A 26,994-nucleotide genomic window follows, 5' to 3' on the forward strand; every position below is an offset into this window, starting at 1 on the left:
TGTTCAGATATTATCTCGTTGAAGTTTCATATTAACCCAAGTAAGAATAATTTGGGACCTCCTTTTCCAAATGAAGAAACCAAGGCTCAGAGGAATAAAGTAACTTGTCCAAATCCTTAAATTCCGAGGTGGTGTAAGGGCCTATTTAGCCAGAGCAGCTCCATCTTGACCCAGGCCCCCCTCTACCTCCCACTCCCGGAACTTACTTAAAAACCAGTCGGGGAAACCAGTCCCAGATAACAAAGCCCAAATACAAGTGTGGGTCAAATACCAGGTGGAGGTATTCAATCAGTGGGGGCGCATACTATCTTAGCTACCAAGGAGTATGGTCCCTGCCCTTTGGGTGCCCTTTGGGCACCAGTTCTGACCAAGGTGATAGGCTAGTTCAAATACCTACTATAGTTACCCTATAGTAATTTAATTGGTCACATATATGTGACCTAGCAGGACTGTGCAGCTTTTTCTGTGTTACAATCTCATTGGTCACCTGTGCGTAGCCAGGCCCAACTACATGGCCTTTGCCCTTAAAAGCTAGTCTGTAAAGAAGAGAGAGGTCGCTCTCTCTGTAAGGGGCGGCCCCGACGGGTCTGTTTGATGGTCGGTTTGATTCTTGATGCTTGGCGAAATAAAGCTTTGCTTGACCTTCGCTTTGTATCAGTCTCGCTCCTTTGACCATGGACCCATTATTGGGGGACCTAACAGTGGCAGTCAAAATTCGTACCCAGCCATTTGACTTCAAAGCCCCCCAGTCTGAAACCGTGGGTCAGACCACTTCTGTAAACTATGTACATGGGATAACCATTACAGGTCTGTCCTGACAACTTCTTCACATCCTTTCCCGTCACTGCACTCTTATTTGAGAGTCCTTTGGCCTGGCTATGTGGCAGGGGAAGGGGTGATTCACCCTTTAATACAGAAGTCAGCAAACTCCAGCCCATGGGCCAAAGCCAGCCTGCTGCCCGTTTTTGTAAAATCAAGTGCTGTAATGCAGCCCTGCTTACTCATTCAGGTCTTGTCTCTGGCTGCTTTTGCACTGCAAGGCAGAAGTGAGTAGTTTTAGTACGAGACCCTATGGCTCGCAAAGCCTCAAGTTTGTATTATCCTGTCCTTCACCTAAAAAAAGTTTGCCAACCCTTGCCTTAAAACATTAGAAATTTGGAAGGATGTGTGCCCCATTACAATGACCACTTTTCTTTCATTAAAGAGACTAATGTTGAACCAGTTGGGGTTACTGTCCTGCAGTGGTCCAGGCCACAGGCACAGAGGCAGTTGCGGAAGGGTGTTCTGAGGAGGTGAACAAGAGCAGTCTATTTCAAGACTACTGAGGGCCCTCTGTGCATGGCTGACTGGCATTCTCTGGGCCTCCAGTGCCTTGAAACTCTGCCTGTTGCTGCTTCTCTGAGATGGAATGTGTATTCACAAATGAGGCACTCCATTAGTCATGGTGCATTTCCTGGGCCCTGGAGACATGGGCATGACATCACCAAGGGCCAATGAGAAAGGATCCTCGCTAGGGAGCCCTCAAACCTCCTTAGAGGACTGTAGGCTGTGTGTTCTATTCCTTGCCCTCGGGGTGTGATTTGAGACTGCCTTCCTCCTCCAGCCTTATTCTGGGTACAAAAGTCTAGCTTCCAGACCCAAGAGGCCAGGATAAGCTTGAAAATCTGCAGAGCTGGAGGCAGATTCCCATTTAGTATTTTTTTCCAGGGCTCAGGTTTTTATTCCCACAGAGTTTTCCACTCCTAATGACGTTGTTACTTCATGTGGTGAAGGGTGGGTGGTGAGAGATGAAGTCTGTGTTAGATAAAAGACACTTGGCAGTTAAAATTTCTGGATAAGTATAGGTTGGTAGCATAACAAAATCAGAAGCATATTTTGCTGTTTTGTTACATTGCTTTTGTGTCTAGTTTAACATAATAAAACAACATCTTTTAACAGCAAAAGCTCCTAGCAAAATCACTGTGGCTTAGAATAGGGGCAATTACCAAAGGAACTTTACTGAGGGGATTAGTAACTCATTAAATCTTTTATCTTCGAGAAGAAAAGAATTTTTTTTCTTCTTTTTTCTTAGGACTTAAGCATCTTGGATGAAAATACTCCCCACCCCCTCCTTCCTAATTTATGTATTTATTTATTTATGAAGATGATTGGTGGAATTTAGTCTCAGATAACTTTGTTTATTCAATTTACTGGAAATTTCATTGAGATCTTGCTTTATAGTTGGTAGTAGCTCAATCTTGCTGTTAAGCCATAATTGTAAAATTTCCCCTTTAAAAAGTATTCAGGGAAACTGAGGCTTGAGATTTAATGTGAGATTATACTTTTGTAGTTAAGACTTTCATAGTTTAAATCAGGAACTGAACTCAACAGGTTTTTGTTTGTTTGTTTGTTTAGTTTTTTTTAAGTCTTCATAAGCAATCTATGGTTGATTGAGAATGGTTCCTTTAGTATTTTTTCATGTTTGAATCCTTTTTAATGAAGTCTAAGAGAAATTGGGAACCGTCGCCATTTTTGTTAGTCTGTATGTGTGGCTGCCATAAATCACAAATGATATCGCTTCTGTGAACTTTAAAAAGAAAAATCCTTTGTTGTTTCTTCAAGATGAAGATGATTCTTGTTTTCTGTAATTATAGAGGCTTTTTTATTTTAAAAAATCACTGGAAAGCACATGAATTTATTCCTGTTTCCTAAATTAAAGGAATTTCCTTTAAAACTGTGTCATCTACCATAAAAGAGGATACTTTTTAGCTCTTCAGAGATCCTCTCTCAAAGTTCTCTATGCAATTCAAAAACTTAAAATTTCAAAACATCTCTTGGAGATACTACAACAATTTTTTTTTTTTTTTTTTTTTAGCTCTTATAGGTGAAGAAACTAAGGTACAAAAAGATGGACTCTTTTGCCTTATACCTTTCCTAGACGCAGATACTAAATGCATAAATCATTCTTATGAAAATCGTTAAGAGGGCATTCCTCTGTACCTTTACATAAAATTGTTCTTGTTTTCCTTTGACAGCTTCACACTTTGCTTCATTAACAACAGGGCTTGTTTTTCCCAATCCTGTGACTGGGACAGGAGAGCATTTTCGTCAAGCCTGGGCAGAAGTGGAAAGGGGTCAGTTACCTAAGAGGTGAAGCTGTGGGGTGGGGTTCCGTGAGCTCTCCTGCCTCACTTTTGGAAGAGGACTTAATTCTCCTTAATGTGATTTCCCAGTTTCTACCATCCTGAACTAGTATTTGTCACCTCTTAGAGCATTGTCAGGAATACAGATGAGTTTTAATGTTGATAAAATGCTTGTAACCTTTTGGAATAAAGGTCTTTTTTTTTTTTTTTTAGTGCAAAAATTCAGATTTTATTTTTACTTATTCTTACTTTGGTGGGAACTCATGTCAGAATTTATAGGCAAGCAAAGACTTTTGTTTTCTACCTCTTAGCTGAACAAAAATACACAAATGTGGCATTATCATTAAGCATCACTTGCTTTTTTACATTTCACACAAGAATACAATATTATCCCTTTTTGAACAAAATGCCCAGATTACGAAGGAAACCATCTTGGAGGAGTATTTAATGAGCATATCTTATTTAAATAAATCCTCCAGTAGGAAATGGGAGAACTCACTGCCCTTACCTAGAAGAACGCTGTATAACTTTAAGTTACCTGTCAAATTTATCTGTGCAGCTCACCAACATTTCCTCATTGGAAACATCGGTATTTCCACGTCACAGTTTGCTAAAAAAGTCTTAGAAAAATAAAGTAAATATAAAAAAAATCAGAAAAAAAGAAAGGTCTTATGTAAACACCCCGTTCGTATTGGTGACACTACCACTGACACACTTCTTGAATAAGTTAACCAGGTCCTTGTTTCGGTGAGGATGGGCTCTGGAGTCGGTCTGCTACTGCCTTCACAGTTTACACCTGGTATGAAATGTTGACAGCTAGGTGATGCTTAAAACAACTACACAGTAACATCTCCTCAATGCTTCTGTTTCCTGCTAATTTGGGGAGCAAGAGATGCCTCCCTCAAAACCCTTTTCCAGTGTTTGGCATGCCATCTTGCTAAGCCCTAAACTTTCCTTGCCGAAGAAAACTCTTGAAATGCTAGTCTAGAATATGACGGCAAGAGGTCATGACAGATAGTCAAATTGGTTTATGAAATGTTAAGGATGAGTCATGTCACTCCTGAAGGGATTGGCATCAATTTATTACACAAAACCAAACACTGAAGAAAGAAAAGCCTTTAGTCTCATTAAGGAACCCAGACAAAAATCCCACTTAATCCATCGTGCTTTTCCTTTTCCTCTAACTCAGCTGGTGTGCAGGTGTAGGGCAGCTTGGCAGAAGCTTTGAACATTTGGAAAAAGGAGTCATTACTGAAAGTCACTGACACACACTTCCCTTGGAATGCTGCTGATGTCATGGAAAATGGGGACCTTAGCCATAACCCCTAACAACCAGAGCTACAGTAAACAGTAAATGTTACCTCCACCAAGGCATTGGTTTTTAAAGAGTTTTAACAGGCCAGGGCTTGCCAGCCACAACTCATAAAAATGTTCTTATAATTTTACCCTACTCTCTAAAAGCACCGGATGGCCGCTGAGGTTTCTCTGCCACTTGGGGATGCAAAGCCAAATTCGTGTCAGTTTCAAGGTTCCCTAATCGAAATTTATAGCACTTCTTTTCCAGTCCTCTTCATCCCCCCTACCATGCTCACCGAGTTAGGCCTGGTAGATTTAATACTTTGTCAAAGAAGTCTCTTGTCTGATCAAGTTGCCTCGATTTCCGGTTAGGGGGTGAATCTATGCACTAGATTTTGCTCAGTGTTTTATTAGCCTCACTGGTTAGGGGGTGAATCTATGCACTAGGTTTTGCTCAGTGTTTTATTAGCCTCATGGTTAACCCAGTCTGGTTAATTTGTAGCCCTCAATCTATAGGTCATATTTCAACCAATTTGAAGCAGTTGGGCAAGAGTCACACCCTGTAGTTCAAACTACGAACTAGGCGTGTAGCAAAATAACTAATAGCACATGCTGTCATAGAGGACTGTCGAGAATGGTTGCTGTCAACAATATAAGAAAGCAAGAGAAGACACAGAACCAAGAGAGCATGAGGAATTTTCTCCCTTGATTGGCTGTCTTTTGGGAGAAGTGGCACGTGGAATATTACCGTGCGTCAGACCCCGTGTGGCTGCTTTTAGACCTGTCCACACAGTGGGAAGAAGCAGAATGCTAGCACTGCTTTTGCAAGGCATGGTCAAGGTGACCATAGAATTTACCTGCTTTTCCAAGTGAAGGGATTCTATTAATGAGGACTCTGGGACAGTAGGACGAAATCAGGACTGCCCCAGCTGAAGGGGGACATGCAGGTCCCTTCATCATTGTGTCAACCCCCCAAAGAGCCCAAGCCTTTTGAGGAAGCCATCAAGACATCAGACCCATCGTACAACCAGGATTGTCTCACAAGAAAACAAGTCTCGCCTTAGAATTAGTAGTCTAAGTAATGAACTCTGATACAATAAAATGTCCCTAAGTTAAAACCTCAAGTAAAGTAAGCTTGAATTCACACTCTGAATTTACCCAATTTTGAACATTATTTTATTGCTATTGACCACTGGTTCTCAGAATGAAGTCTGAGATCCGGGTTTGAGGGGAGGGCAGGAGATTTTTTTCAAGATGTTTGGGGTCTAAGTAGTTTCATTGTAATATTAAGACATTCTGTTTGCCTTTCACTCTCATTTTCTCACAAGTATATAGTGGAGCTTTCTAGGGGACCTGTGAAGCATGATATAACACCTTGAGTGAAGAACCATGTACCAGAATCTAGGTGTCATCTATTAAGCCAGACATTAAAGAGATTTGTAAAAGTGTAAAACAATATCATTCTTCTCACCAAATTATTCTGTTTTAGAAAATAGTTATTTTTCACAAAAATGTTATTTATATTAAGATGTTATGGGTTTATTCATGTTATTTTCAAATGAATTAACAAGTAAGTGCTTTAGAAATTCTTCAGTTTTCTTTTCTAATATGGTAAACATATCCCTCAAAATAAAAACTCTTGAGTTCTTAGTAGTAATTAAGAGTAGAAATGGATCCCCAAACCAAAAGATTTGAGAACTGCTGCCCTAGACCTTTCTCGTTCCCTGGAAGGAACATGAGGTAACGTGAGATGATAAATTCCCTGATGGGTGAGACCAGTTTATTCATGGTTGCATCTACTACAGCAACTAGCAAAATGCCTTGTGTTCAGGTAGCACTCTGTATAAACATGGGGAGACAGAAGCCTGGGTGGCTCAGTTAAGCTCTGCCTTCAGCTCAGGTCATGATCTCAGGGTCCTGGAATTGAGCCCCACGTTGGGCTCTCTGCTCAGAGAGAAGCCTGCTTTTCCCTCTCCCTCTGTGCACTCCCCTACCCCGCTTATGATCTCTCTCTGTGTCAAATAAAGGAATAAAATCTTTTTTAAAAGTTTTTTTTTTAAATAATAAAGAAATAAGATAGGGAGACAAAGCTCCTGTGACAACTCTGAAAGTTACCACGTTCTCTTAGGTTTGGGTATTACCGTGACAGTATTATTTGTTTTGTTTTAAGTCTTTGTCTTTTGCTATATAATGTGTTCAAGTACTCTTTATTAAGTAATACTTTGACACAACAATGATGTCATTTTTCCTTAGGAATCACCCAGCATCTTGTTTCTCTAGCCATGCAGCTTTTAGACCTTATTCATCAGCGCATTGAACTATTTCTTTTTTTTTCTTTCTTTAAAAAAAGGAAAATAGATTTTATTTATCTATTTGAGAGACAGAGAGAGAGCAAGCACAAGCAGGGGAGTAGCAGGGAGAGGGAAAAGCAGGTTTCCTTAGGAGGCTCCATCCCGTGACCCTGGGATCATGACCTGAGCCAAAGGCAGACACTTAACCGACTAAGCCACCCGGTGCCCCTATTTCTTTTTCAAAGATGTCACTACCATCCCCCAATTTTCTGATACTCTTTTTTAACTATTGTGGCTTACTGTGTCAAAGCAGCTGAATTTGACACAAGTTCAGCGTTGTTTCCTTCAAGAATTTCGCTCATCTGGGGCACCTGGGTGGCTCAGTGGGTTAAGCCGCTGCCTTCAGCTCAGGTCATGATCTCAGGTCCTGGGATTGAGTCCCTCATCGGGCTCTCTGCTCAGCAGGGAGCCTGCTTCCTCCTCTCTCTCTCTGCCTGCCTCTCTGCCTACTTGTGATCTCTCTCTGTCAAATAAATAAATAAAATCTTAAAAAAAAAAAATTTCACTCATCTCTCTGGACTTGAGATACCTTCCCTGCAGGTGTTTTTCTTGCCAAGGAGATGGAGTTCTCTACTGCTGCAACTGCAGTTCCTCCATAGACTTTCTTGGGGCCTCTATGTAATACCTCTGTGTCTTTTCAGAATCACGTTGCCATTTTCTGGAATGTCCACAGTCTGATTGTTGAGAAATGGTCTCCATTCTTGCAGTAGAGGTGCCGAAGAGAGGCGACGTTTAAAAAAAAATGTCATATAAAATGGTTTCTATAGTACTGAAAAATATTTTTAGTCAGAACAAGCCATGATTTGATAAAACTGGATTGATTTCTTAGTTATGACCTTACGTGTAAACCAATGTATATCCACTTTCCCTTCACACTTAAAAACTTCACAGAGTCCAAATCTTTTAAGCCTTTAAAAGTCACCTGTTTCTTGAAGGGGATTAAGAGTACACTTATCAAGATGAGCACTGAGTAATGTACAGAATTGTTGAATTACTATATTGTATACCTGAAACTACCATAACACTGTTAACTATACTGGAATTTAAAAATTAAAATTAAAAAACTAGAGAATTTCACCTATTTTCTCTTAATGTCAGAAATTGTTTCCATTGGCAAAAGGGGAAGAACTGTGAAATAATTCTTGTATACAAGTTCAATTTTTTATAGTTTTTTTTCTTTCAAGTGAAAATATTATCTTCTGATCTTAATATTTGTTCCTTGAGCTAGAAATACTACTTTTTAAAATACCTGCTTAAGTCCCCCTTCTGCTCAGATCATGATGCCGGGGTCCTATCATCTAGCCCTGTGTTGGGCTCCCTCCCTGCTCAATGGGGACTCTGCTTCTCTCTCTCTCCCTCCCCTCTCCCCTACTTGTGCTCTCTCTCTCTCTCTCAAATCAATAAAATCTTTAAATAAAATAAAATAAATTAAAATACTTGCTTAATTTATCTCTAAGACCTGAAATTAATCTGCTACCTGATAAATCAACATGGCAGGCTACACTGAAGCCATAGTTTATTTGGGTAACAGCACTATCTTCATGATTTAATAATAGTTGCAATTACACATGACACATGAAAGTCAACATCTAAGTTGAAGAAGTCTGTTTTTAGTGGCATGCATTCTGCTCAGTTGTAGGTAGCATCTTTTCAGAGTACTATTAGTTATATAAATTGCCAAATCTCTTTTTCTTGAGACCTAACATTTTGGATAATTACTTACCAAACCTGTGTATGAATTTTTTGTCAGAAAGCAGAAGGGGAGAGCGGAGGGGGAGGGAAAAACATCACGATTTTTATTAAGTCCTCATTTAAAAAGGGATCCGTGCAGGGAGAATAGCTTGTTGTCTGAGATGGATCCTAAAGGAGCACAGCTTTCTGTGAACAGGGCGCTGGCTGGATGGGAAAGGGAGAGCTAGATGCTTGTTCCAACTTTTCTACTCTCTAAATAGCAGAGTGATTTCAGCAGATCACCTTACTTCTCTTAGCTATTAGTTTCCCCATCTGTAAAATGAGGATGGATTAGATGGCCTCCAAAGTCCCTTTCAGATCATCTAATTCTATGGTTTGTTTTGTACTCTGTCACAATTTCATGTTCTTGAAGTCCCTAGTTGACAAATATGGTGTGGAAGGAAATGACACAGTCTTGAATAACCAAAATGGATTTTGTCCACACTTACGTGCTAATCCCCAAAGAAGAAGAAAATACAAATGAGCCAGGGGCCAAACGTGAAAATGGTGACAGTGAGGAAAACATTGAAGCAGACAGCTAAAAGCTTCATTTCCTGGCCCGCCTGCCATGAGAAAGGCCGAGCCTGCCAAATCCTTCAGGCAATCAAGACCAGAACTTTGGCTAGCTCGTATTCTGAGCTTCCCCCCATACAACACACACAAACCGCACAGGAAAATCGTCTCTCTCTCTTCATATTTGTGCCTTTTGGCTATACTTCTATGTATGCCAAGTCCTCGCCTAATCCCCTTCCTTCCAGCTGTCACTATATTCCGCCTGTTGCTCTCCGGGGCTTTGGGAAGCAGCTGCAATCTTCAGGGGAGGCACAGGGGTGGCGGCCTTGGTGGTGGGGTGTTGTCAGGGTGTGTAGACTCAGTCAGAACCGAGTCACTTTTACCTGGTTTATAGACAGTTTGAACAGTGTTTTCACTCTCCTTCCTTGGCAAGTGTCAGACCTGATGGCTTTAATTTTTTTTTTTCCTCTCCCTTCCTCTTTGGAGAGGTTTATCCCCCTTCTACATTCCTCAGCCTTTTGGTCTGCAAACATTCTGTGGAAGATTTGGTTTGCCTTAGGTTCCTTTGCCAGGCTGCTCATTGTCTTTTATTTATTTTTTTCTTTTTCCACATAAAACATATTTATCTATTGAGAGAGCTGAAGATGGATAACCGGAGCCTCTGTACTCTCTCTCAAGCCTAGAAATTTGACCCCTTCTCATCTCTGACAGTATATCCCAAACCATTAGGGCTCTGAAGGCCCAGAGAGTTCTTGGCCATCCGTTCTCTGTCAGGCCCCAGCTGGTAGAGAGCTAGCGCTAGTGGCCTTTCACCTCTGGCCTGTGCTGCTTTCCCACGGATCTTGTCTACATACATCTTGTATTGGCTCTTAGTAATGGCAGCTGAGCAAAGAGGCACTTGGTTCTCATCATTTTAGAAAACCAGGGAAGAATCAAGAGATCTTATTGAAGAATCTTGGCTGAGTATAAGGAGAAGCCATGTATTATGAAGGTTTTAAATTGTTCCACAATGCACAGACTGACTTTGCTGGCATGAATGTTAGAAGAAAAACAAACAAAAATCCTATACAGTCATTGTCTTTTGTAGTACAGCATTTCTCTTTTGTTCATGAATAGAGTTCTTTTAGACACAAGGGGTTGTTCTTTTCTGTCACTCTTTCTAGAAACTCCATCAACTCTCTTAAACCCCATGCGAGCTCACCAGTTCATACCTTTTTTTATATAAGAGGAAGCCTACATAGTCTCCAGAACCTTGTGAAAAACAAAAACAAAAACAAAAACAAAACAACGTGTATCTGTATGTGGGTTTGTCTGGTAGTTTCTCTTGTCTGTATGTATTTTGTATTTTATTTCATATAATTTAAATGTTAATTGATGTTAAATTCAAACCATGAGTCTGGTCAAATTTTTTGGTGATAGGATCTTGCTTAACTTTATATACTATAGAAAGTCTTTTTATTCATAATGGGAATGCAATATTACTACATTATCCTTTCATTTCTGCCTGTCTGTTTTCCTTAGTCTTCTGCGTGTTTGGCTATAGTGTTCCTAATACCCAAGTAACCTTCTGTCACTCATCCTTTCCCCCCCAGTACATGTTTTTTTGCATTGTGGCTGGAAGTTCCCTTAGATGTTAACTGTCCAAACTCTTCACTTTATAAATGACAAAAAGAAAGTCTACAAAAGGGATATGATTTGGCCAAGGTCACATACCTGATACTGCCCGGGCTCATGTTTTTCTGCTATACTACGCCAGGCTGCACATGTCAGGAATTTTCCAAAGCATTAGTCTAGTAATAAGTACTTCAACAGCAAGTGAGTGCATCCTACTGGAAAGGGCACAGGTTTTGGAGCCACGTTTGGCTTTGAGTATCTTGTTCTACCCACTACTGGCAGGGTAAATTGGGCCAGTAACTAAAACTTTTGGGGACTCTTTCTTCCTCTTTAATATGGGAATAATAACAATAATATGTTAAGGTTATTGTGACTATTGGATTGTATAATCTGTATAGAGTACCTGTTATACATACATTCAATAAATTATTATTATTACAAAAATCTGATCATAGGGAAATGTTAATATGCGCAAATAATAATTTAAGATAGGTATTTTATAAATGGCTGTTCTGACCCTCTCTTATTCAATAGTATTCTCCTAAACTCAGCATTGAAGTATGAATGAAGTGAGTTGTCTGGAAATGAATTCCTGCAAGTTATTTATACCATGACTGTGATTCATGCATTTCCCTTTTCTTTATGGCTTTCATCTGTACTTAGCTGCAGTGTATCTTGTCCAAAAATTTTCTGCAAGTTGAACTCACCCAAAGAAGACATCTGGAGTGTACTTGGTTTTACCCCCTGCTTTTTTTTTTTTTTAAAGCTAAACACTAGGATATAAATCTAAAATATAATCCATATAGAATGTTATGTTCCTATTTTTGAGAAGTTTGAGATCTTTAGTGTTATGCTGAAACTCATTGAACAGTGTAGTAAATGGCTTTAGTCTAAAATTGTATGTACCTGTTTGGAGTAGAGGTAGAAGTTATATTACGAGGGCATCTGGGTGGCTCACTTGATTAAGCGTCTGACTCTTGGTCTCAGCTCAGGTCTTGATCTCAGGTTCATGAGTTCAAGCCCCATGTTGGGCCCCATGCTGGGTGTGGAGCCTACTTAAAAAAATAAATAAGTTATCTTATGTTCAACACAAAGGGGGGGCTAGGATTGTTCTGTTAAAAGGAAGCAGAATTACCTTGTCTGACCCAGTAGTATGGAGAGAAGGAATGAGTTAAAAAACAAAAGCTAAGTTTGAATTAACAAAGTCCAGAAGAGCAAAAGAAGGTTTAGAAGCTTCAGAATTAATGATTCAGGGGAATTTCTGTCGAGGGCCTCTCGGATTGCATAGATGTCGGTTGACTGGAATTCACTTAAGCTTGAAGTGGATGGAAGGACTTTGAGTAACTAGACAGAAAGAATTTTACTTCTGCAATAGAGCGCTCGGGAGAAGGAGCTTTGGCTTAGATTTTATACAGACATCAAGAGAACTAAAGAGAGATGCTTTGTGCTTTGGTGGGGTCCTCCTTATGGAACTCTTAATTGCCAAGGGACTTTCAAGCTCGTATAATTTGATCCATAGCTATGATTAGACACGTAAAAGGTGTAAACACTCTTAGGGTTTTCTTGATTACTTTTTTAGTAAGATGAAAGGGAAAGAAAATGTAGCAGTGATTAAGAATTAAATGGTTGTTCCTTGTGCCTGTTTGTACCCAGTGTCTCATATTAGATTAAAAGCCTTGGGCCAGTTGTTTCTTATAGATAAAAATTATGCATGATTTTGGAAGAATATTGGACAATCAAGTATGGCCAGGAAGTAGAAGGTGCTATTTTGCTATATTTTGGGTTCATCCAGATGGGATCGAACCAGAGGAATTTTGGCAAGCATTGGTGCTCACCACTTAACCGCACTGAAATAGTTGTGGTAGCAAAAGAATTTCTCTAGGAGTCTTATTGCACTTGAGGTATAACAGCCAGAGATTCCTGGCCCTTGAGGGAGGAGTGCCAAAGTTGATAAATTTTAGAACAATCAACTAAAGTCTATAAATTCAGGAGACATATTTCAATTAGATGATACTGGGACTACATATTCCCATAGTTTTCATAAAGAAAAAAAATACTATGAGTAAATGTGTCTTCCAAATAAGCTCTTCCCTAATCTAATGTCCTCCCATCAGGGTTTAATATACTACCATTTAATAAATGAAAAGATTATAAAAGAATTTTACTTTAAGAACTTGTGTTTGGCCTCTTTTGTGTTCTTAAAATTCTGACATATTAACCCTGTCATTTTTTAAAAGCTTTCTGGCAAGGGATCTCCATGACCTAAAATTTGCCTTCCTGTTTAATCATTTTCTGAGTCTTTTTATACTCTATCGAAGTAAACTACACCTGCCACCACACTAGATCATCCTCAATAGTACTTGTTCCTTGTATTCTGACATCTATCCCTATTTTATCCAGTTGTATCCCTTTCAAGTGCTCAGTCTACCAACTTATATACATTAGGTTTTTATTAAATATTTTCTGTTTAATGTGAATGAAGAAGTAGTTCTTTATATTTTAAACAACTGACTATTGTGGACAGAGACTGACAACCCAGCAGGAAGGAAATGTGACTAAAGAGTGAAACATAAGACCAAAATTGGGAGAGTAAAAAAAACTTTTTTAACAGCTTTATTGAGTCATAATTGACATCCAGTAAATAGCAGATCTTTAGCACAATTTGATAAGTTTTAACATATGTATACACACAGGAAATCATCACCACAATCAAGATAATGAACATATCCTTCATCCCCACAAGTTTCCGCATGGCTGTTAATCCTTCTTTCCCATCCTTCTCCATCTTAACCTCCTCACTCAAACCACGGATCTGTTTTTTCACTAAAGATTTGTTTGCATTTTCTAGAGTCTTACATAAATGAAACCATATGGCATAAACTCTTTTTGGTCTGACTTTTCAACTCAGTTTAATTATTTTGAGATTTATCCTCATGTTATATGTACCAATACCGCATTCCTTTTTATTGTTCAATAGTATTCCATTGTATGCATTTACCACAGTTTGATTACCTGCTCACCTATTGATAGGTATTTTGGGTTCTTTCCAAAATGAACATTTGGCCCTTAAGTCATTGACTATAGGTATGCTTTCTTTTCTCATGAGTAAATACCTTCTTTCCTGCTTTCTTTTCTCATGAGTAGAATGGCTGGAACATAGGATAGTGTGTATTTAGCTTTGTAAGACTGCCAAAATGTCTTCCAAAGTGACTGTACTATTTTTCATTTCCACCAGCAATGAACTAGATAGAGATCTTGTTGCTTCACCAGGGTTTGATGATTTTAGCTATAAGTGTATAGTGGTATCTCATTGTTTTAATTTACAATTCCCTAATGACATGAGGTTAAACATCTTTCCATATATTTATTTGTTCTCTGTATATCTGCTGTATTATTTGTTTCAGGGGTACAGGTCTGTGATTCATCGGTCTTACACAATTCACAGCACTCACCATAGCACATACCTTCCCCTGTATCCATCACCCACCCACCCCCGCCAGCAACCGTCAGTTTGTCTCCCTCTCCGGTTTTGTCTTGTTTCATTTTTCCTTCCCTTCTCTTATGATCCTCTGTCTTGTTTCTCAAATTCCTCGTATCATTGAAATCTTATGATAATTATCTTTCTCTAATTGACTTATTTTGCTTAGCCTAAAAGCCTCTAGTTCCATCCATGTTGTTGCAAATGGCAAGATTTTGGTTTTTTGATGGCTGCATAATGTTCCTCTGTGTGTGTGTGTGTGTGTGTGTGTGTGTGTGTGTGTGTGTGTACCATATCTTTATCCATTCATCTGTTGATGGACTCTCTAGACTCTTTCCATACTATTGTGGACATTACTGCTATAAACATTGGGGTGCATGTGCCCCTTCAGATCACTATATTTGTATCTTTAGGCTAAATACCCAGTAGTGCAATTGGTGGGTCATAGAGTAGTTCTATTGTCAACTTTTTGAGGGAGCTCCATGCTGTTTTTCAGAATGGCTGCTCCAGCTTGCATTCCCACAACAGTGTAGGAGGGTTCCCCTTTCTCCACATCCTCGCCAATACCTGTCTTTTTCTGACTTGTTAATTTTAGTCATTCTGACTGGTGTGAGATGGTATCTCACTGTGGTTTTGATTTGTATTTTCCTGATGCTGGATGATGTTGAGTACTTTTTCATGTGTCTATTGGGCATTTGGATGTCTTCTTTGCGGAAATATCTGTTCATGTCTTCTACCCATTTCATGATTGGATTATTTGTTCTTTGGGTGTTGAGTTGATAAATTCATAGATTTTGGATACTAGCCCTTTATCTGATATGTGATTTGCAAATATCTTCTCACATTCTGTCGGTTCTTTTGGTTTTGTTGACTGTTTCCTTTGTTTTGCAAAAGGTTTTGATCTTGATGAAGTCCCGTAGTTCATTTTTGCCCTTGCTTCCCTTGCCTTTGGTGATGTTTCTAGGAAGAAGTTGCTGTGGCTGAGGTCGAAGAGGTTGCTGCCTGTGTTCTCCTCAAGGGTTTTGATGGATTCCTGTCTCACATTGAGGTCTTTCATCCATTTGGAATCTCTTTTTGTGTGTGTGGTACAAGACAATTGTCCAGTTTCATTATTCTGCATATGACTGTCCAGTTTTCCCAACACCATTTGTTGAAGAGGCTGTCTTTTATCCATTGGATATTCTTTCCTGCTCTGTCAAAGATTAGTTGACTGTAGAGTTGAGGGTCCCTTTCTGGACTCTCTATTCTGTTCCATTGATCTATGTGTCTGTTTTTGTGCCAGTACCATACTGTCTTGATGACAGCTTTGTACTAGAGCTTGAAGTCTGGAATTGTGATGCCACCAGCTTTGGTTTTCTTTTTCAACATTTCTCTGGCTATTTGGGGTCTTTTCTGGTTTCATATAAATTTTAGGATTATTTGTTCCATTTCTTTGGAAAAAGTTGATGATATTTTGATAGGGATTGAATGAAATGTGTAGATTGCTCTAGGCAGCATAGACATTTTCACTATATTTGTTCTTCTATTACATGAGCATAGAATGTTTTTCCATTTCTTTGTGTCTTCCTCATTTCTTTCATGAGTACTTTATAGTTTTCTGAGTACAGATTCTTTGCCTCTTTGGTAAGATTTATTCCTAGGTATCTTAGGGTTTTGGGTGCAATTGTAAATGAGATCACCTCCTTAATTTTTCTTTTTTCTGTCTTGTTGTTGGTGTATAAAAATGCAACTGATTGATTTTATATCCTGACACTTTAGTGAATTCCTAAATGAATTCTGGTAGTTTTGGAGTGGAGTCTTTTGGTTTTTCCACATAAAGTATCATATCATCTGCAAAGAGTAAGAGTTTGACTTCTTCTTTGCTGATTTGGATGCCTTTTATTTCTTTTTATTGTCTGATTGCTAAGGCTAGGACTTCTAGTACTATGTTGAACAGCAGTGGTGATAGTGGTCATCCCTGCCGTGTTCTGACCTTAGGGGAAAAGCTCTCAGTTTTTCCCCATTCAGAATGATTCTCACTGTGGGTTTTTCGTAGATAATTTTTATGATATTGAGGTATCATAAATCCTCATAAATGCCCTCTATTACCTACACTTTGAAGAGTTTTGATCAAGAAAAGTTGCTGTACTTTGTCAAATGCTTTCTCTGCATCTGTTGAGAGTATCATATGGTTCTTGCTCTTTCTTTTATTAATGTATTGTATCACATTGATTGATTTGTGGATGCTGAACCAACCTTGTAGCCCGGGAATAAATCCCACTTGGTCGTGGTGAAAAATCCTTTTAATGTACTGTTGGATCTTATTGGCTAGTATTTTGGTGAGAATTTTTGCATCCATGTTCATCAGAGATATTGGTCTGTAATTCTCCTTTTCGATGGGGTCTTTGTCTGGTTAGGATCAAGGTAATGCTGGCTTCATTTTATGAGTTTGTAAGTTTTCTTCCCTTTCTATTTTTTGGAACAGTTTCAGGAGAATAGGTATTAATTCTTCTTTAAATGTTTGGTAGAATTCCACTGGGAAGCCATCTGGCCCTGGGCTCTTGTTTGTTGGGAGATTTTTGATTACTGCTTCAATTTTCTTATTGGTTATGGATCTGTTCAGGTGTTCTATTTCTTCCTGGTTCAGTTTTGGTAGTTTATAGTCTCTAGGAATGTATCCATTTCTTCCAGATTGTCTAAGTTGCTGGCGTAGAGCTGCTCATAATATGTTCTTGTAATTGTTTGTATTTCTTTGGTGTTGGTTGTGATCTCTCCTCTTTCATTCATGATTTTATTAATTCTAATCTTTGTTACCACTTGAGACCTTTTGTCATCCAGGATGTGATCTATTCTGGAGAATGTTTCATGGGCTCTAGAGAAGAATGTGTATTCTGTTGCTTTGGGATGGAATGTTCTAAATACATCTGTGATGTCCATCTGGTCCAGTGTGTCACTTAAAGCCTTTACTTCCTTGTTGATCTTTTGCTTAGATATCTGTCCATTTCAGTGAGAGGATGTTAAAGTCCCCTACTATTATAGTATTATTGTCGATATGTTTCTTTGATTGTGTTATTAATTGGTTTATGTAATTGGCTGCTTCCATGTTAGGGGCATAGTTATTTAAAATTGTTAGATCTTCTTGTTGGACAGGCCCTTTGAATATGATATAGTGTCCTTCCTCATCTCTTATTATAGTCTTTGGCTTAAAATCTAATTTATGTGATATAAGGATTGCCACCCAGCTTTCTTTTGATGTCCATTAGCATGGTAAATTGTTTTCCACCCCCTCACTTTAAATCTGGAGGTGTCTTTAGGTCTAAAATGAGTTTCTTGTAGACAGCATATTGATGGGTTTTGTTTTTTATCCATTCTGATACCCTGTGTCTTTTTTTTTTTTTTTTTTTTAACCCTCTGTCTTTTGATTACAGTTTGCTCTTGGTAGCTTTTGTTCCCTGAAAGTTTTCCATGCAGCTTTGGAGGATGGGAATTAAAATGGCAGCCTCCCAATCTCCTGCCCCATTGGAGCCAAGAGCTTGGCCCCACTCCTCAGTATGCCCTCAGAGAAAAGTAGTCAATCACTCCTGTCTCCCTGGTCTCTGGCCACACACTCTGTGCTCACCTGGCCTGTGACCAAGTGTTTCTATGTCTGGCACATGGCTCCATTTAGAGTTTCCAAACCCATCAGATTACTGTAGTGCACTCCCACGCTGCGACTTTCAGTGGAGGAAGAGGGGTCTCCCTGATTTGCCACTTATGGGTCCTGCTCAAAGAGTAGTGGCCAAGCTGTGCTTTGGATCACCATTTATGGCAACTCTGATCTGAGAACCTACTCCTTGGCTCTGTCTCTGCAGTTGGCTTCCCTACTTCAATACCTGGGAGCTCTGCCAACTTAGGCATCCCCAGTCTTTCTGTGACCCTGTGGGTCCTGTGACCACACTGGAGTGACATCCTTTAGCAAAGCTGACATCTAAAAGTTGTGATTTAGTGCTCTGCTGTTCTCTCACTTGCCAGTAGCCATCCGACAGAGACTCCCTACCCCACTGCGGTCTATCTTCCTGTAAGTTAACTTGGATTCACTTCTCCGTATGTCCTACCTTCCAGGAAGAGGTTGCTTTTCTGTTCATAGAATTGCTGCTCTTTTCTTTGATCTCCTGTTGAGTTTGTAGGTGTTCAGAATGCTTTGTTTAATATCTAGCTCAATTCCTGGGGTCAGACGAAATTTAGGTCTCCTATTCCTCAACCTATTTTTAGATGAGAGTGTTTGTTTTCTTATTGTTGAGTTCTAAAGTCAATTGACTATTTTGGATACAAGTCCTTTATCAAATATGTGTTTTGCAAATATTCTCTCCCAGTCTATGGTGTCTATTTTCATTCTTTTAATAAGTGTCTTTTGCAAGGCAGAAGTTTTTAACTTTTTTAAGAAGATTATTTATTTATTTGAGAGAATGAGAGAAAGCGAGAGAGAGAGAGAAAGCACGCATGAGCCAGTGAGAGGGGCAGAGGCAGAAGCAGGCTCCCTGCTAAGCAGGAGTCCTAGGATCATGAACTGGGCCAGAGGTGGACATGCAATGAACTGAGCCACCCTGGTGCCCCAGAAGTTTTTAAGTTAAATTAAATTCAAGTTAACAATGTTTTCTTTCATGGATAATGCTTTTGGTGTTATATCAAAAAACTCATTGCCAGGCCCAAAGTCACTTAGATCTTGTCCTGTGTTATATTCTAGAAGTTTTATAGCTGTGTGTGTGTGTGTGTGTGTGTATGTGTGTGTAAAAGATTTATTTATTTTAGAAAGCGAGAGGGAGAGAGAAAGAGCAGGCAGTGTAAGGGCAGAAGGAGAGGGAGAGAGAGAGTCCTCAAGCAGACTCCCCACTGAGTATGGAGATTGCTGTGGGACTGGATTCCAGGACCCTGAGATCATGACCTAAGCCAAAATCAAGAGTTGGCTGCTTAACTGACTGAGCTACTCAGGGGCCCCTAGTTTTATATGTGTGCGTTTTTTTAAAAAAAATTTATTTGTTTATTTGAGAGAGAGAGTGTGTGCAAGAGGTGCGAGGAGCAGTGGGAGAGGGAGAAGTAGACTTCTTTCTGAGCAGGGAGACTGACACAGGGCTGAATACCAGGACCTCAAGATCATGACCTGTACTGAAGGCAGCTGCTTAACAGACTGAGCCACCCAGGCACCCTAGTTTTGTGTTTTTATATTTAGTTCTATATTTCACCTTGAGTTAATATTGTGAAGGGTGTAAAGTCAGTGTCTAGATTCATTTTTTTTTTCATGTCAATGTCTAGCTGTTCTAGCATCATTTCATGAAAAGAGTATTCTACATGGAATTGCTTTCACTCCCTTGTCAAAATTCAGCTAATATATTTATGTGAGTCTATTTCTGGGTTCTATTCTGTTCTATTGATCAAGTTATCTATTTTGTCATTGATACCACACTGTCAGATTACTGTAGTTTTATACTGTTTTGAAGTCTGATAGTTATAGTCCTCCAATTTTGTTTTTCATATTCAATATTGTGTTGGCTATTATGAGTCTTTTGCCTTTTGATAGAAACTTTAGAATCAGTTTGTCCATATTCATAAAGTAACTTGCTGGGATTTTGATTAGGATTGCATTGGAGGGGTACCTGGGTGGTTCAGTGGGTTAAAGCCTCTGCCTTCGGCTCAGGTCATGATCCCAGGGTCCTGGGATCAAGCCCTGCATCGGGCTTTCTGTTCGGCAGGGAGCCTGCTTCCTCCTCTCTCTCTGCCTGCCTCTCTGCCTACTTGTGATCTCTGTCTGTCAAATAAATAAATAAAATCTTAAAAAAAAAAAAGATTGCATTGGATTTATAGATTGAGTTGTGAAGAAACAATGAAGAATCAACATCTTAACAATAGTGAGTCTTCATATCTGTGAACATGAAATATCTCTCCATTTATTTAGATCTCTTTTGATTTGTTTTATCAAAGTTTTATAGTTTCCTCATATAAACTCTGTACATACTTTATTACCTAAGTGTCTGTCTTTCTCTTTTTTAAATGCTAGTGTAAAGTGTTGTGTTTTAGATTTCAAATTCCAATTGTTCATCACTGGTATATAAGAAAACAGTTGACTTTTTTGTACATTAACCTGCATCCTATCTTCTTTTGGACTATTTTTTCACAATTTCATTTTACTTTCTTTGTTGTCTCAGTAGCTATAACTCTTTGTTTAGTTATTGTAGTTTCTTTAGGATTTATAGTATACATTGTTAACTTACCACAATCTATCTTTGTGGTATTACACCACTTTACATATAAATAAAAGAAACTTACAGTGGCCTTGCAGTAGTTGTCACATATTTTACCTACAGATAAGTTACACATAAGTTATAAATCCTATAGTACAGTTTTATTTAAGCAATTATCTTTAAAATATATTTAAGTAATAAAAATATCTTATGTATTTACCAGTAACTACCATTTCCATTGTTCTTTATTCCTTTGGATAAATCCTAATTTCCACCGGGTGTTATTTACCTTTCACCTGAAGGACTTATTATATCATTTGTTGTGGTTAACATGAGCTGGTGATGAATTATTTCAGCTTTTGCATGTCTGAAGAGGTCTTTATTTTGTCTTTTTTTTTTTTTTAGATTTTATTTATTTATTTGTCAGAGAGAGAGAGGGAAAGAGAGTGAGCACAAGCAGACAGAGAGGCAGGCAGAGGCAGAGGGAGAAGCAGGCTCCCTGCTGAGCAAGGAGTCTGATATGGGACTCGATCCCAGGACACTGGGATCATGACCTGAGCCGAAGGCAGCCACTTAACCAACTGAGCCACCCAGGAGTCCCTTATCTTTGTTTTTGAAAGATAGTTTTGCTGAGAACAGAACTCTAGTTGGCAGTTTTTTCTTTCAGTTTTTTAAGTTGTTGTTCCACTAAATTTTACTCTCATTGTTTCCAAGGAGAAACTGCACTCCTCTTTATCTTTTTTGTTTCTCTGTATATAACATGTCTTTTTTCTCATGTTCCTTCTAAGTTTTTCTCTTTTCATTGGTTTTGGGCAGTTTAATTATCATGTACCTCCATGTAATTTTTAAAACGTTTTTTATGCTTGGGATTTGTTGAACTTTTTTAATATGTGGATTTGCGGTTTTCATCAAATCTGGAAAAATCCTGGCCATTATTTTTTCAAAAAATTTTTTTTCTCTCTTTACCTCTTCTTTAGGTACTTCTCTTACACATATATGAACCCACTTGAAGCTGTCCTACAGCTCACTGATGCTCTTTTCATATTTGGTAAAATTTTTTTCTGTGTTTCATTTTGGATAGTTTCTACTGTTATTCTTTCAAATTCACTAATTGTTATTGTCTATTTCTTTTTTTTTTTTTTAGGATTTATTTATTTATTTATTTATTTATTTATTTGAGAGAGAGAGAGATATCACAAGTAGGCAGTAGGCAGAGAGAGACAGAGGAGGAAGCAGGCTCCCTGCAGAGCAGAGAGCCCAACGTGGGACTCGATCCCAGGACCCTGGGACCATTACCTGAGCTGAAGGCAGAGGCTTTAACCCACTGAGCCACCCAGGCACCCATGTTATTGTCTATTTCTATTGTTATTAGTTTCTACTGTATCTCCTACTTCTTCATTGTATAGTCTCCCATTAGTTCCATCCAGTGTATTTGTTGTTTCATATATTGTATTTTTTGACTCTAGAAATTTGATTTTTCTTTTTAGTATTTCTACTTGAGTTTTAGAACATATGGAATATAGTCATAATAATTATTTTAATGTCCTTGTCTGCTCATTCTAGCATCAATGTCAGTTCTGAGTCCATTTCTATGGACTTTTCTCTTCATAGGGGTCTCACTTTCCTGCTTCTTTGCGTGTCTGGTTATCTTTGATTGGATGCTAGACATTGCGAATATTACCTTCTTAGGTACTGTATATTTTGGTCTTCCTACATATCCTGAGCTTTGTTTTGAGATGCAGTTAAATCATTTGGAAACAGTTGGATCTTTTTGGATCTTGCTTTTTAATATTTGTTTTGCAAGACAAGAACCATTTAATTTAAAGCTAACTATTCTTCACTATTAAGGCAAGACTCTTCTGAGTTCTCTTCCCAGTGCTCTATGAATTATATAATTTTCTAATCTGGTTCCTAGGAAGAGCCCTATCTGAGTTCCAGGTACTCTTCTCTATACTTCTTTCAGATCACTCTCTCTCTAGCCTCATGTAGTTTCCTCACATGTCTGCACTAATCAGCACTCTGCTGAAGATTTGAGAGGACTCTCCACAGATATCACTTATGAACACTAGCACCTTGTTCTTTCCAGATCCTTAGCTCCATCTCCTTAACTCAGTGAGTCTGAACTCTACCTGGGTTCCCTCTCCCTGCACCATGGCCTGGAAATTGTTTCAAGGCAGTAAGTTGGGGCAGTTATAAAGCTCTCCTTGTTTGTTTTCCATTTCTAAGGGATCACCATCCTTAGTGCTTGATGTTTAGTGTCTATTTTTTTTTTAAAGATTTTATTTATTTATTTGACAGAGAAAGAGACACAGCAAGAGAGGGAACACAAGCAGGGGGAGTGTTAGAGGGAGAAGCAGTCTTCCTGCCGAGCAGGGAGCCTGATTGGGGCTCGATCCCAGGACTGTGGGATCATAACCTGAGCTGAAGGCAGATGCTTAATGACTGAGCCACACAGGTGCCCCTTGATATTTAGTGTCTCATGTGTTTTGTCTTTTAAAAGACCTTTTGGTTATTTGAGGTGATAGGGTAAATCTGGTGCCTCTTACTCCATCTTGGTCAGAAGCAAAAGAGCTTCTTTTAAGTTTCTAAACATGGTTTTAGAAATGACCAATAGTGAAACAGGAGTGTCTAAGTGAAATATCCATGATGACTGAGAGTATGGAAAAAGAATTAACTCAGAATTACTATTATCTATTCTTTGTTCTATTCAGATCTTTCACAAATATCTGCCTAATGAAATTCCTTGTATAAATTATCTATCATATCAATGGGTAGGTTATTGAATTTGGGGAGAAATGACATAGAGAAGCCACCAAAATTGTAAGTTTCATTGAATCCATTCTGTAAAAAGGAAATGATTCAAGGGGAACCAATTTGGTGTCATACTATGGTATTATTTTAATTTCTTTTTTTATTTTTAAAAGATTTTAATTATTTATTTGACAGAGAGAGAGAGATCACAAGCAGGCAGAGAGGCAGGCAAAGAGAGAGGAGGAAGCTGGCTCCCTGCTGAGCAGAGAGTCCGATGAGGGGCTCAATACCAGGACCTGAGATCATGACCTGAGCCGAAGGCATAGACTTTAACCCACTGAGCCACCCAGGTGCCCCTTATTTTAATTTCTTTATAGCTGTGAGATTTTTGTTTTTGCTTATTTTTCTCCTTCCTTCCTTCCACCTTACTGAGAAGCTGCAGTGATCTTTGGCAAGAAAAGTGGCAGGAAAAAAATATCAAAAAGCTAAAGAAATGTAGATTATCTCCTTCCAGTTCTTACAGTCCCTATAATGTCAGCCAAGTCAATAAATGTTTTCAAAACTCCAAGTGGAATGTGATAACGTAGTTACTGCAACTCCTATCTCCTTTTTAGATAGTTTGAAAAATAGAAAAGTTCATGAATAAACAGCAATGATTAGAATGCAACTGTGAAATCTAGGGTGAGTTTCAGATTGACTAGGCCCTCAGAGCAGATAGAGACCCTTCTAAGTTTGACGAGAAAGACACAAAGACTTGGAGTTCATCTGCCCAGTATATGTAGCTAATTAGCACTTAGAGTTTCTTCATTTGGGGCTAGTGAAGAAAGAGCTAGATAATATCTTGTAAGATCTTTTTTTTCCCCCTTCTTTTGTACTTCTGGGAAGAGGGGCTTGGACTATTGAATTGGAATGGAACAATTAAAACCAACTTTAAAATGAAGCCCTGACAAACTGGCTGCTTGCCTGCTCTGTCGGGACAGCTCTGGTTCCAGAAAGAGAGAATACTTTTTTGTTTATTTGTTTGTTTCCAGACAATTTCCTGCGTCATCACATTTTTTTTGTGAGCCAAGTGTTTGAGGTTGGTGATGTTGACAGAGCCCTTGGAAAATGGAGGGAGTTCATCTCCACAGGGAAGGGCTTTTATATTTCAAGTTTTGAAATTCCAGAATAGTTTTCTATTACATTGCTAGTCTTAGTTTTTTTAATGCCGTATTGTGGAGGAAGACTGGTCACTCCTTTATCTAATGATGAGCTTTTAGGCGAATCCCTCTTTTCAGTCACAAGAGGACTTTAGAAAAATGATTTCTCTTGGCATTCTTGAAACTTGCAATAGAGTATCTCACTCTGCTTAGGTCTTAGTTTGGTAAGTTGTATGTGTCATATACCAAGAAGGCTTAGGTATTTTTAAAATTATTATTATTATATGTTCTATGTTTATTCTTATTTAATTTCACTATCATAAGGTCATTACATACCAAGTGACATTTATTCAGGAAGTATTTGGGAAAATATAAAATATATTTGAGCAATAATGAATTATGATGATTTACACTTATTAACAAATTTCCTATTATTAGTAATTCACCCAAGGCTGTTTTTGACAGTTTTTTTTTTTTTTAAGATTTTATTTATTTATTTGATAGACAGAGATTGAGAGAGGGAACACAAGCAAGGGGAGTAGCAGTAGGAAAGGGAGAAGCAGAATCCCCACTGAGCAGGAAGCATGATGCAGGGCTCAATCGCAGGACCCTGGGATCATGAACCGAGCAGAAGGCAGACATTTAACAACTGAGCCACCCAAGCACACCATATTTTTGACAGTTTGAAAACAGAAACTTTGATACTTTTTTTTTTTTCCTGGTGAGATTTTGAACTCTTTTACATAAAGTATAAACTTTCATTCAGAATTGAGTTCTCAGCATGGGTGGTTCAGTGGTCGAATTCTCCCCTGCCGGAATTGAGTCCTCAACCTGGCTGCATGCGTCTCTGATTGAAAAAATGATATTGCAGGGTGCCTGAGTGGCTCAGTCAGTTAAACATCTGCCTTTGGCTCAGATCACGATCTCAGGGTCCTGGGGTTGAGCCCCACATAGGGTGTCTTTCTCAGCAGGAAGTCTCTATTTCCCTTTCCCTCTGACCATCCCCACAACTCATGCTCTCTCTCTGTCTCAAATAAATAAATAAAATCTTTAAAAAAGAATGAGAGAAGGTATTGCAGTTTATAAAGGACTTGTGATAGGTGGAAATGGTGGTGTTGGGAAGGTGGGAACTGGGGCAGAAGGTGAGGTACCCAAATATTTATCTAGCTTCTATCATGTGTCAGATGCTAGGCCAGACATCTGTATGTTATCCTTTTATAAACTGCCATTTCTCAATCTCAGAAAATGGCCGTTATGATTAGGTGGGATTTAGATAAGAACTAGAAAATCTTATTATTTTAACTTGCACCTATAAAAGAGTGCGATTAAAAGCTCATTTAATAGGAGTGCTTCTTTTTCTTTCCCCACCTTAAACGTTTTCAATAAGCTAATCAATAAATGATTAACATCTACTTGATGTAAATCAAATTTGATGCTTTTAAAATTTGATTATTTTAAGCACATATCAAAGGGGTGACATTATGAAAAATGAGGACACTAAAAAGAGTAATAGAATAAAAGGTAAGGAATTAAGTAGCCTAAGAATTTTAGAACTAAAAGTAATTTTAGAAATCACTACGGACGATGTATTCCATGTGGCAGTTGTGAAAAATGCTGTCCTGATGCATGTTAGCCTTGCCCATAGAACCAGTTAGTGCAGGTAAAAGAAGAGAACCTAGGTGGCATAACTCCCAGTTCACTATCCTTTCTCCTGTATCCTAATTCTGTTTTCTGCCTATTTTAGAAGCAGTAATTCACAGGACCTCTGCACCCTCAATATAAACAATAATACTAGCAGTAACACACTATTATGTTTAAAAATATAATTTAAACCTGTTGGCTGGTTGTTGGTTTCTATCTGGCTTGTCAAGAAGCCTTAGGGAGCCAGGTGTTAGATAGGTCATGGCCTCTGATGTTATTTTCAAAACGGGAGAAAAGTAATTGAAGAATCCCCTTATGTAAGCTTTTAAGCTATTCATTTGAATGTTTAGGTAATTGTCATCTCTGCTATGACAGAGATGTCATCTCTGCTATGATCTAGAACATTGCTCAAGTCACAGCTTACTATCTTTGAGACCATAGAAAGAGAAAGAGCCTTTGCCCTGATGTATCCCATGAAATGAATAATAGGCAACATTTTGGGAGGCCTCATTCATGCAGACTGTTCTCACCACACTTTTTTCATGGCCTTTTTCATTTTCTTCCTCCACACCATCCCAACTTGCCTTGACTAAATGCAATGAACAGGGACCATTGTATGAATCGGAAGGAAAGTGTCTTAAATATATGAAGTTATAATGACTTGGTAAGTGCTATAAAAATATTCTGCAACTGAGTTAGAAATTGCATCACCCATGCCTGTGGCACTATGGACTGGGCCCAAACGGTGTAATTCTCCAGGGTAATGCTGAAGTAATTTTTGCATCTGCCAAGTAAATAGTTTAAATTTCAAACCTATGAAATGGCAAGCTATAATTGTTCAATTCCAGTGAAGCACAGGTGTATTTAATTTCCTTTCTTTACTTCTCACTGTCTTTTTTTTAGGTAGGTTGAACCAACTAAATTAAGATTGTGCTCTTGTGTGAATCTACAAGGTGAGCTTTAAAGTCAGTTGGTATATTCAAAGGCCTACATATTATATAGCACTGCTCTTTTTAAAGCACAGACTCCTTATGTACATCCATTTTATTTAGGGAAAATAACCATTTTTACCCACATATGCTGATAGAAGTGGCATATTATAATGATAGAACATGGGGAGTCACAAAATGTGCACTTATTTTTTTTTTAAGATTTTATTTATTT

General features: G+C 38.5%; 1 protein-coding gene across 6 annotated transcripts in view; it reads left to right on the forward strand.

The window, feature by feature from the left end:
- RAD51B (RAD51 paralog B) overlaps positions 1-26,994 on the forward strand; it is a 678,552-nt gene that overhangs the window by 256,412 nt on the left and 395,146 nt on the right. The window lies entirely within an intron of this gene.

Source organism: Mustela erminea, chromosome 5 (assembly GCF_009829155.1).
Source record: "Mustela erminea isolate mMusErm1 chromosome 5, mMusErm1.Pri, whole genome shotgun sequence".
NCBI lineage: Eukaryota > Metazoa > Chordata > Mammalia > Carnivora > Mustelidae > Mustela > Mustela erminea.